This window comes from Scleropages formosus, chromosome 25 (genome assembly GCF_900964775.1).
Source record: "Scleropages formosus chromosome 25, fSclFor1.1, whole genome shotgun sequence".
Lineage (NCBI taxonomy): Eukaryota > Metazoa > Chordata > Actinopteri > Osteoglossiformes > Osteoglossidae > Scleropages > Scleropages formosus.
In genome coordinates, this window is record NC_041830.1 from 13,036,167 (window position 1) to 13,049,202 (window position 13,036).

Below are 13,036 nucleotides of genomic sequence, written 5' to 3' on the forward strand. Positions count from 1 at the left end.
GACAATCTGACATCAAAACGTGTGGAGGAGAGCGGTCCGCGTGCCACCAAAGGCCCCCGGTGTTTGATGTGCACGTCACGACCCCCTGCCCCGCAAAACGAGAGCCGCGAACCCGTCTGGCCTGTCGCCCACTGGGTCCCCTTAGCGGACGCTGAGCCGGGCGGAGAGGCGGTTAAAGACTTGTTCTTGTGGCTCAAAGGTTGTCAGCTCAGGTGTTTGACTCTTGAGCTAGGTCGTCAACCTGAACGTTTGACTAAGAACATCCAGGTGTATAAAGTGCGTAAGCGAAAGGTCTCTAAGAGACTGTGGATACAAACATTGGCTGAGCAACTAAATTTAATCAAGACCCCCTGCACTGATACTGCAGCAATGGGGTTCACTATGTAAGGGGGGCTGTGGGGAAGGCAACTGCAAGGCAGTGGGGGGAATTTGGGATGATTCAGCACTGGAGTCATCTGTACAACATATTCATGCATTGATAGATTTAATTTTATTATTTGCACCAATAAAGGTCATTATAGAGACTTTCTTGGTCCCATTGCATGTCTGAGCAATGCCGGGGAAACACAAACCCGCTGCTGAGTGACCGCAGAACATTAAACGAGATGTATTTTTGTTTTGGAAAGTATTATGTTGTAAAACTGCCGTGAATTATGTTAATAATTTAGTTTACATAACATAACAATGGCACACGAGCAGTTTATGGAACAAGAGCAGGGAAAATATTCTTTATTGTCACCAGTCATTGAATATTTAATAGAGTCTCGTCCTTCAGGCAAACATCTGAATTGTTTGTTATTATTATGCCATTTAGCAGATGCCCTTGTCCAGAGTGAGAATAATTACAATAACAAACATAATATAAAACTCCAGACTACATTTGTGTGCAATTTCAACATATTGTAGATGCCAAAGTGTAAATACAGCCATATAATCTTTATGAGCAGTCGTGTAAACAAACTGCCGTTTTCTTTTTTGTTTTTTTGCCGACATAGTACACTGTTTGAAATTAATTGCCCTGAGATGAAAAACTAAAAATTCCTTTTTACTCTTAACCTGAGTAATCTTTATCACAGTGTTATCTTGCAATAAAAATATTTTAATTCATTGCTCAGATGAAGGCGTGAAGCATGCACACACACACGTTGTCTGAAGCCGCTTGTCCCGAGCAGGGTCGCGGCGAGCCGGAGCCTAACCCGACAACAGAGGGCGCAAGGCCTGGGGGGGGGGGGGACACACCAAGAACGGGACGCCAGTCCGTCACAAGGTACCCCAAGCGGGACTCGAACCCCAGACCCACCTGAGAGCAGGCCCTGGCCAAACCCACTGCACCACTGCCCAACTGCACGCATCTCAGGTGTGACACATCTGCTCAAAATGTCTATATTTCCCCCATCTTCCAGTGTCAAAAACATGTTATCTCTTTGTTCGGTGAACATCGTTACAAAAAGACTTCCGCACTCAAATGGTACAAATTCAGACACAAGGTCTAAGTCCTCAGACCATCACCACAAGCATCTTGGATTCACACATTTGACGGGTTTCCCCAGAATGAAACACCCTGCTCAAAGCCCTCTCTTGAACTTCTGCATCAGCCAAAAAAACCAAGTCAAAGTTCTCACGTGGTGCCCCAATGCTGTACAGTGCTGTCTCAACGGCTCCATCGTGGGGCCCTAGCAGCCTGGATGCTAACCTGCGGTCAAAGGGCACAAGCTAAGAATAGAGAAAGTTAAAACTTCCTCCCGAGAGACAGGATGTCAGGTCATCGTAGGCCAACGAGGACCTTCTATCCACTTAAGCAGCTTGTCTTGGGATGTAAGAAAAAAACAGATAGACTCACATGAATGCAGGGTGATCACACACAAAGGGGGCGACTGCAACATCGAACCCAGGGCACTGGCATTGTAAGGCGTTGGAGCTACCGCGGTGTCTCGCACCGGCCTAAAGCCCCCCAGAGCGGTGTTAAAACAGAGCGGGGGGGTAATGGAATTCAGCATCTCCTGCCCATTAACTGTTCAGCTGCAAGCGGTTTTATTTTCTGCAGCGGGCTTTTCTAAACTGCCACTCAAGTGCAGCCAAGAAAGACTGCCTCTCAGGTCCGGGTCGCGACACCGAAAATTAACAAATAGCATGTTCGAGACAAATTTGCAATTTTACATCACCCCAGCCTTCAAACCGAGGCAATTTTTTAATATGATGTTATTGATTGGCCAGATCAATCTTATGTCAGCGGAGAGCAAATTAGTGGGAGGTTAATTAAATACAAATCAATAATTTCTTGATAAAAGGCGCCTGGACTTGGGAAAAACAGTCAGAGCAGAGCAAACACTAAGACGGCTCCATTACAAAAAAGCTTTCGGGGGAAGGAGGGAGGAAGGGAGGGAGGGATTACATTGCCCCGAGCCATAGGAAATTGCATCAAAAATTAATTTTGGAGTTTTTTTTTTAACCAAACCAAGAACGGATGCCTCGATAAACGTAAATTACACAGTGCTAGTATTAAAGAAGCTGCTTTCGGGACGATTTTGTTCTAATTACACGCTGTGATCTGTAATTGGTATTTCAGCAAAAAGTAAATTCCTGTGCCCTGTGGTTGGTAATAGAGTATCACTCACCAAATTCGCTTCATTTAGCTGATGGTTTCTCCTCTAATTTGTTCCACCCAACCACATGGGCTCAAGTAAAGATAATCAGGCCTATTGAGCTGATTATTTTTTTTTTTTTCTGTGACGCATAGAAACACGAAAAATATTGTCTGCGACAAATGAAATAAAAGGATTTTTTTTTTAACCTATCAAAGTGTACACAGAGCCATCTTTTTCGATGAGGTTTATGTCCCATCAATTTGTCACTGCCAGGAGAACAATGGGAAGCAAACGGGTACCTAATGAACCGCTTCCTAGCCGGATCTCTCTCCTCGAGATGGACCGCAACGAACAGCCCCGACCTATGGGATCTGACCACCCGACAAGTTCCAAGGCTTGCCTCGGCCTGCGTTCCGCCATCTGTAATTACGCAGATCAGATTGCGTGTGCCGTCAGGACAACATTGCTCTAATGAAACCTCGCTAATACCTAATGAGTCGCTGTGTCTTGTGATAAATTCCGTAATTATTCAACCCCCGCGAAACGACGCAAAATTCATCAGTCAGGGCGTATTAGCCGGGATTCATTAGGACGCAGCATCTTGTAAGCACACAGACTTTATTAGCCCTCTACACCCATCGCTTTAATTGGCCGCATATTTCAGTACAATAGACCTACTCCACTGAAGAACTGCTTTCATCCTGGTTATTTACCATAACGCCTAGTCTTGTGTGCGCTGCCGCAGCTCCGAACTGTCGAGCCCGCCAAAAAAGGGGCTTTTTCAGCTAATGGGGATCTCATCGGATCTTAGATTTTAAGCATGCGGTTTAATTGGCTCGTGCATGCAGATAACCTAATTGCATTAATTTCGCAGGATGTCATGTCTTCATTAGCATTTCCACGGCCACGTCAGTTGTGTCTAATACCTCGTATTAGGCGGAAAGGCCACCGTGGACTAGTTCCACTGCTGACCTATAATTAGATGCAGAGAGACCTCGGGTGGAGAGAGCTGACATTTCTTGCGGGGGCAGCTCTTCCCCCTCTTCCCATTATTCCACACAAAGTAGGTGAGAGTATTTAAAAGCTTCGATTCAAAAGGTAACGAGTACGGTGGCCCGCTTTGACTGCCGCCGTTAGCAAAATATCAAAGTTCACTCACGGGAAAACAATGAGTGCGTGCGGCACTTCAAGAACCAGGTCATCTATGATGCCCTCTGAAAGGAGAAGGTGAGTTTGAGGCGGGACCTTCAAACACGGAGCAGGGCTTCAACAAATGGGAAATCGCAGTGAACCGACAATTGCATTGCAGTAATTACACGCGTAAACGCAACGTAGCATCTTTTAGCGCTTCTTCCCTCCGAATTTAGGTAAACCGTTCTTTACAAACAAAGTTCTTCAGGAGGCAGACTGACAGTCTGGGGCAAACACTTTGGAAACTGGGAACAAAAAGAAAAATTTCAATTGCATCTGGAGAGACCCTTTACAAGTATTGCTTAGCAAGCAGGGTGCAGCTGTGAGGCGTAATGAAGCGACTACTTAAGAAAGCAAGAGGAAGAGAAACTCGAGATGTTCTACGGCCCTTAAATTAGTCAAAAATTATTTTTCATTTACGCGTGGCAAAATAAAACTGATGAGACCGGGAGAGAGGAAAGGGAGTAGTGACCAAACGAGCGTGGGACGGCGCTTCCTCGCCGGCAAACCCGAAGACGAACCCTTAAGTCCGAGTCGGCCCAATCGAGGACACTCGGAGAAGAGGAGGTCTCTGCCGGCTTGCCGCCCCCAACTCCCCCCTTCTTGAGTGAGCCTCCTGGAGATCTGAGAAGACTAATCTGGCAGGCCTTCTAAGCCCCCGGCTGACATCCCTGGGGCCTTCTGCCTCATTACCAGCATTCCTGTTGTTGTGAGCTGGGAGGAGAGGCAATGATGAGAAAATATGATTTATTAGGGCCCTTACTGCGGATTACCGGCACGGAATGAAAGGGAGACATTGTCTTTGAGTAAAGAAGCGACGCAGTTCGTGAGAGTGTGTGCGAGTGTGTGAGCTGGGGAAGGGGGAGGTAAGCGAGGGGATCATTTCCCTAGGATGAGTGATGGCAGGGGCCTTACAGATGCTCCTCTTGTTGCCCCGTGGGGCGTCCCCTGTCCCACGCCCTCAACATGACAACCTGCAGACAATCCCTGACAAGGGCCCGGTCGCTGGCCTAAGCCCCAGACACGCAGTCGGGGACGGAGAAAAAGAACGGCCTGTTTCCTCCGGTAACCACTGGATGTCTTCGTCTTTCATGGCGGGGTGGAGCCGGCGTCGCGGGATGAGCTCTGATGTCCCGTGGAAGTGATTGCTGACAGACAGAGGCAGCAGAAGTCATTTCAGTTTTTAAAAAATTATTCAAATGATTTTAAAAATCGCTTTTTCGCAACCCTTTGTTATGCACAGCCCACGATGGCGTAATTGGACTGCACGCCTCATTGGAGATGCAAACAGTCAGGAACGAACAGATTTCCGACAACACGTGAGGTTTAGCGGCAGGAGCTGGGGAATATGGCGCCGGAGAATTCCGCCAAGACAACAAGCAGCTCGCACTGAGCGGAACACAGACGCCACTCTCTCGACCAACAGGATCCATTCGTGGGAAGGGGAAGCAACATCTCATCACCCTTATTACGTCGGAATGCTACATTTGGCTCCGTTTTCGTTATCGTAATTGTCATATCAACGCACCCGAGGGGGAAACTGACAGTGACATAGCTTTTTGTCATGAGATGTGGAAGAGACAAATTACTTTTTCAATTATCAAACCCAGCTGCAGAGAGTGCCGTGCTACCTCAGTGTGCCAGTCTAGAGTCGCTCCGGCAGCAGCAAAACAAATAGTCCTTCTTGTCTGAAAAATTTCTCTCTTGGGATTAATCAGACGTAATTATTTTGGGAATGAAAAGTTGTGAGCCGTGCACTAAACGATGGGCTTCTCCTGAACGAGACGCGCCGATCCTAAAGAATGTTCCGGATTTCAGCGGTAGGGGAAACGGGAGGAAGCTCTATAGCAAGTAAAACTGGTCTAACTGCCCTTCTCTGCCTATTCTCAGTCTGATATAATGCCATTATTTGCCCCCCTACATTTACCCAGAGTCCTTTGTTCTGACACAAAGGGACGTTTGCTTGCATGCATTTCTAGTGAACTTTGGCACCGGTTCCACCGAGACACCGTAGACGAGAAATCACGGTACAGCTATTTAAAAGTGCTGGAATCTACCTGAACCTAATATGTTGGGATTCATCTTTTGTCCGCTGTAATGGAGGTGTAAAATACAATCTGCAATTTACATTTCAGGTGTCTCATCCGCTGTTGATGCAACGCACCCATGATTCTGCTGTTTATCACTCTTCTGGTCCTTCACCTCCTTGAAGGACTTCCTTCCAAAGACCAGGACGTCAGAGCAAGATCTCTGCTACTAGGCCTCTCCTCTGGGGCCCCCCGGTCGGCTGAAGCCAGAAAAGAGCGGACCGTGAGGAGCACGCAACTTGTTTATAGCATTCCATCCTGATCTGCATTCAACTGCAGAGGCTAAAGACATTTTCACATATAATTAGAGCATTCTCATGTTCTTGGGTCTTTTTTTTTTTTAACAGAGAGCTGGCAAATACTTTCCCCTTCTTCTTTTAACAGGCCACACATAGCTGGTGAGGGATCGTAGAGCTTTTATACGCCCCTCGTAATTCTTTACAGCAGTGCGACGGGAGGCTGCGTCCACGCTGTTTACTTAGAACGCTTAATCGAACGTCTGCAAAAGTTTGCAAACTCTAGAACACGCAGGCCGAGCACATTCTTTTTTCAATCACTTAGCGTGTCCAAACGGAGGGGTTGAGTTATGGACTATGAGTTAGGGATAAATAAACACGGAGCAATTAAGACGTGACACCGGAGAAAGAGAAAGGCGCAGCGCTGCAGCACGGAGGGAAAGGCACATTCGGACGATGAGGAAGACCACAAGCTCCTCCCACTTGATGTCATTTCCTGTTTCCCTTCGGTAGTCCGGTTACATTCTCTTGCCCTCGGCTCCGAAACGCTGCATGTTTGCCAACCCCAACGTGTCACGAGTCTTGTTCTTTTGCTCTTTTCCAAACCAGACAAAACATTCTTTCACTGACATAATTTGAGGCCAGACCAAACGCGGTGAATGGGCACGTGATACTAGAACAGTCTCGCCACTCGCATTTCCAGCGGACAACACCGGCGGACACAAAGCATTTAATAACTACCTACAACAAACGTTATTTAGTTTTCCCCGTCAGTAAATAGTTGCTCTCCATTGTGTCCATTTCAGCCATATTGTAACAGGGCAAAATAACTGACAGTGGGGTAAAACGGCCTCTCAGCTGTTTTTCATTAGTCTGCTGCTGTGGGTGCCTCCATTAAGCCCTAAACCACACAAAGTCTCTCACATCCAGAAAGAAAGACATGCTAAATCTGTGGACGGGCCTCCGAGCTCTTGAAATCAGCACAAAATATGTAAAGTGATGCTGATCTAATAAGTGCTGCTCTTCTGCTTTTTATTACTATTATTATTTGAGGCCTTTACAGAGAATAGAGGAGTCACCAGGATCCTTCTTTGGCCAGGAAATGCCAACTTGAAAATCCCCTCGGCAAGGCCACCTCGTACAAAGGCTACCTAATCACTTCTGCCGGCCTTATTACAGCAATGTTTTTACAAACACTGCCATGGTCACAAAGTAATGAAAGGGACGGACGCACACATCTGATTGGAAGGGAATAAAAAACAGCGCCAAAAAAAAGGAAAATAGTACCCTTATCATCTTTCTTTCATTTAGACTTGATTACGGCCGGATTATAATGCAATCACGGCGGTGTGTGAGGGGTAGCTATGGGAACCAGTTTTAACTGTTTATCTAGCCCACCGATCTTAATTTAAGTTTGAACACTCCGGATCACTTAGATGTAAGAGGCCGAGGATGACAAAAAGGAGGGGTGCGGTGGGGCAGGGGAGGGGAAGAAGGAAAAAAGTGGAAGAAAAAATGGAAAAACAGACTCTCTCTTGTTCTCTCACTTGTATTTCATATGCTACGATTCAATTTGTCTTTCAGAAAGAAGATTAATTTCTGATGACAATCCAGGGCTGTAATAAAAGTGGGAGTTTTTCTGTGTCCTGGGAAAGTAGCTGCTGGAGACGGGGCGCTCCCGGCTAATCTCGGGCAGAATTCATCACCCGGCGCTCTTATTTGGACATCTGTGTTACATTTTCCCTCATTGTGTTTGACTTTCACCCGCCGCTGATGGTTTTATTGCGCGCCGCACAGGTGGCGCTGGAGCTCCCCCAGCGAGTGCAGGAATGCGCTCGGGAAGAGGGCGCTGCTCACCCGGAGCCCTGGGTCTCACACCTCTCTGTGCCGGCGGCCTGCCTGCTGGACCCCAACCCCCACACATCCGGGTACAGCCTTTACCACGGTACTAGCGTCGCTCTCCTGACGTTGGGCCTGACCCGGACTCTCCCGCCACTTTCCCGCCAGCACCGCCCGAAGCCTGTTGCAGCTCTGTCCTTACTCATAATTTACTATTCAGACAGTCGCTGTTTAATGCTGGAAGGTTCTGAGGCCAAAGAGGCACATACAGCTGTGGATTATATATTAAAATACCGAAAGCATAAGGAAACAAGTACAGCAAAACAAACCTATGCAGGAAACATTGCCCAGGAGATAAAATTGAATAACGGAATTAAATTTAAATTATGGGAACCCGTGGTCAGTAGGAGAGACATTTATTAATGAAATGTGCAGAGTAAGACCGGTTGGGCTGAAATAAAAAAATCTTTCCGAATACACATGAAGCACTTACAATGTAATACCTACAATGTAATACAAAATCTCATACAATCTACAATCAAGAAAATTAAATACCAGATAAAAGCAGAAAACATCATAAAATCTTGTTAAAAGGACCTTTTAAGCAAATATTTTATTTTGCAGTAATGAAAAATAATACAAAAAGAATAGAAAAATGAGCAATATATATATATATATTTTTAGAGTAGCTTTTTGGTGTGTACTCTGTTAAATTATTCAGATTTATTTACTGTGTCTTTAAGTGTGTTTACAGTACTATAACCTTGTGGCAACAAGTATAAAGGGTCCTCCTGTGAGGATATATCAGTGTTTCCAAAATCAGAGCATAAGAAACCTAAATCCTAACAGGTCAGAAAAAAGGTCTCTCAAGTGTTTCGTGTCGTTCTGTATTTAGGGTTCTGTCCATGACATACACCATGGCTTATCATTTAGAATAAGTTAGAAAAATTTCAGACTGAGTTAACTTTTCCCAGAAGTAAAAATATAAAGAAATCTACACACACACCACACTGGAAAAAAAAGGACAAATGCTCAGCATCAGTCACTTGGCGCCCAGCAATAGATACAAAGACGCCAAACTGTTTCTAACTTTTGGCTTTCTAGGGTCCTTCTCTATCCTCCAGCTCACGTGGGCTGTTTTCACTAGTTTCCATTTAACTTTTCTTCATTTCTGCTCAGCCCTAGACATGCCTGGATTTACCTTTTCCTTGATTGTGTAATTCTGAGTAGATTTTGACTCGACATTATATAATCTGAAGTTATGGTATAATGACTCACATTATGTCTTCATTGTTACATGGCTGCAATGTGTTTCTCGCAGTTTAAACCGTTTGATAGACTTAGTTATGTACTGTCAAGGGCATATAATTAATTAACCAGATTGTTAAAGAATGAAAGACCACACAGCAAGACTACTAAAATAGAATACTTCTCGAGTGCGCAAGGTTCTGATTACAATTAAGTTTGGCACCTTCCTGCGTTCAAATCACTCAGGCTAAATTTCATAACCTCCTATCAACGGCGGCGACCAGCAAACTCAGATTCCTCCCAATCAGAACTTTTTGCTGTGTGTAATTTTACGCAATCAGATTTCTCTGCAGTCACCCGGGCGCAATCAGGTAATCAGAGAGCAGCGTTCGCGGGGCTAATGGATTTGAAAAACGTGTGCGCTCTCTGGAGCCATTAACTTTCAATGGAGAGGCCTGCCACTTCATACCTCAATTACTTCCATTGGCCGCTTAGCGAAAGGTCCCCCAGCGGGATTGTTAAAACTCTGCCCGTCGACCCTCCGGAGATGGACGGTACGGAGAAAAAAGAAAACCTTGGAAAACGTGTCAAATAAATGATCTGAACACGACGGCCAGTCATTTTTGCATTAGACCAAATTTTGTCAAATGCGTAATGTGCCCGATGACTCTTCCATCTGCATCGTCTGGGAGGGCTTACAGTGGGACAGCAAATGCAAAAACTGGAGTGCTGTGTTCCTGGGATCACTAAGACCATCTCAAAGATTCATGTTTCGAGGCGATTCAGCTGAAGTATTCGTGAAGGACGATGTCAAGAGTGCCGTCGCATGTTAGCCTCCACGACCGGAGTAGATCTGGAGTAGAACTCTAACATAATGTGGTCTGTATGTATCTGGATGGTATCGTACACCACCGAGTATGAGCATACATGCAGGCTATTTAGTCCATTCGGCGGGAACGGATTCTGGAAGAGTTCAGACTCTAATTCAGATTCGAGACTTCCACATTTTCCTTGAGATGAAGTTATGTGTAGCCATTTTTGCATAACTTTTTCTTGAATCCAACTATACAAGCAACTAACAAAACATTTATGTCATCACCTATATCATTGGGGTGGAATGGGGTTGATGTCTTGTGTTAAACTGCATTGTTCTCACATTCCTCCCATCTGATTCTAGTGCCCTCGAGGCATGATCGTGTCACAGCATCTCCGAGGGTGTGGAGGACACAACCCCTCGGCTAAATCAAGAGCTTCTGCAGCACGTAGGTAATGAACAACAAACAGAGATCTTCACCCTGTCTTTGAGCGACTGTTCAACAGCCCTCTGGCTTCTTGTACATTTAAGAAAAAAAAGCTGTAGCTGATGCCAAATCCCACCTCCTAAATCCAAAACCACACAAATTTTCCCAAGCGAAGCTGCCACAGCGCCTTTATACATCTCGTTCACACTCATTAGAAGAAGAAATCTGCAGTCCAATTAAGTTCAGCCCATTAGCTTTAACGATTACTAATGGTGGACTTTTGAATCAGACTGGAGATGTATGTGAAATGAGAAAACCGTGTACGCCATTTATTAGCCCTTCTCAGAAATGATTACGCTATTGTGAATATTACCTCCAGATCTCCAAGGAATTATTCGTCTCATTAACTGTGTCCACAGTGGCCAAGTGCAAGCCATAGTCTGTTTCCCAAGTCGGAGCAGGTGGGGGAAAAAAGGACCGTCTTTAACGGCTGTTCGTTTCTATCAGGGATTCGTACCAAAACTGGAGTTACCTCTTGTTATAGCCATTGCATGGCGCTTTTGTAATCCAGTGAAAAGCCATTTTTACGAAGGACGACTGTCAATAACTCAATACCTCACACACAGTTCACATTACGCTTCAGAGTGATGCTTCAGTGTGGCAGCAGAACACTAAGGGAGACTCAAACAGCAAATCATTGCGTGAGATCAGGAAGTCGCTGATTCTAAAGATGAATGGTCCAAGGATGCAGTTGTATCCTTGGTAGCAAATACGTAGTCATTATTCGTACATCTCATGTTAAGCTTTATGTTCCCGTTATTGTGAAATACATTTATTGTTAATCACAATGTAACAGTTATCCTCAGTTTCCTGGGTAACCACTATTCTGTTTCCAGACAATTGCCTCCATGACTGTGATTAATTCTTAATGGCACAATGACTGGTCGACAGACTATGGTAATAAGTGGACTTTGAGTTAATTGGCTTTGCAATCAAGCACACAGAACCAGTGTAAAGTCCCTAGAACTAGTTGAAGGGGGCTCAGGAGTAGATTTCAAAAGGCGCAAATCCAGGCACTTTTCCATAGAAACCTATTAGCGCATTAACAAGAGCCAATGGATTAACTCTCTGTGGAGAACTTCTTGATGACTGTACACGTTTTATGAGTTAGGTTCACATCCTAAGATCACAGGGAAATCCAAAATTTGCTGAAAGAGAACCAAAAGTAACCTACGTGTAAAATGCTGAAGGTTAAAGCTCATTCATGCATCTTCAGAACATACGTATCAAGTACTGGGTCACAGAGAGATGAAGGGTGTCATGGCAAAGACAGGAGCAAGGGAGGACCCAGCTCTGAGCAGAACACATGACCATACTTCATATTCTATGGACCAACAGGGAAACCCAGGCAAACAGGGGAAAACGACATCCAGAAGGCATTCAAGCCAGGAATCAAACAAAATTTGAAGCACTGAGAGTCAACAATGTGGTTGTTGTGCCACCATACTACTCTACTAGTTAGAAGTATTAGTTTGTAGGCGAAGACTTTTTGGGTTTGGCTTGGTCCAAAATAAAAAACCTGAAGGTTCTTGGTTCTGGCTACAGTGTGGTGAAATGGTCTCCTGGTCTTACTCGGAGCTGCTGAATCCCTCTCATCATCCAAGAAGTGTCTCAAAACACATCTCTTTTGGACACAGTTCTTTGCTGATAAATTTGCTCCATAAACATTAACTATATTGTCTGAAAGGGGAGTTCAAAAACGTAGTTTGTGAGGGATGAGAGACGAGAACAGCTCTCTCTCAAATTTCTCTTCACAACATCAGCAGATGAGGCATTAATGGTGTGAAAATGTCTTAAAACGCCGTTCTGTTTTACAATGTCTTCGATGTCAGAGAATAAACCTTCCACAACCTGATGTTGTGGTAGAGTAATTTGGCCAGCATGGTTTACGATGGATAAGTCCAAACTGTTTCCACTCCTTGTTACTAAAGGCCAACCAACTGCTTTAGAAGCGCATTGAAATGCCTGGCCCAAACAGCGCAGGTAAACAGAAATCGTTCCTCCAGGTAAGACGTCAGACTTAAGCCCCTCAACAAATGAAAAGCACAATTTGACCCAACGTGGATTCATCACAACCTCTCGGAGCACTCAATGCAAAACACATTATCAGCAATCACTGGTTCTGCTGTCGAGCCTTGAAGGCAAGATTGATATCAAATTTCCGCTTCTGATATCAGAGATTAAAGTGAGCATCGCGGTAGACCCAATCATTGTAATTAAAGTCAGATTACCATAGCAACGCTCCATTCCTAAAGCCCTGTCAGCTGACCGCAGCCAGCCAATCAAGCGCTGTGGGGCCAACCACACTTTCGGTGACAACTCATTTAAATTTTTGATTTCTTAGCGGATGAGGCAATGGCTGCTTAACATGCAGCTCATTATTCTGTTCAGTAGATTAACAATTAAGCACAAATAATAAGAAAAATATAACTGACCTTATTTTTCACTTTTATCACAAATCTGGGTTAAAGATAAAGTATATAGTATGGTTCTGATGGAAAGCTTAGAAACTGATCAGACTAGTAGTATCAATGATATGAAAACACACA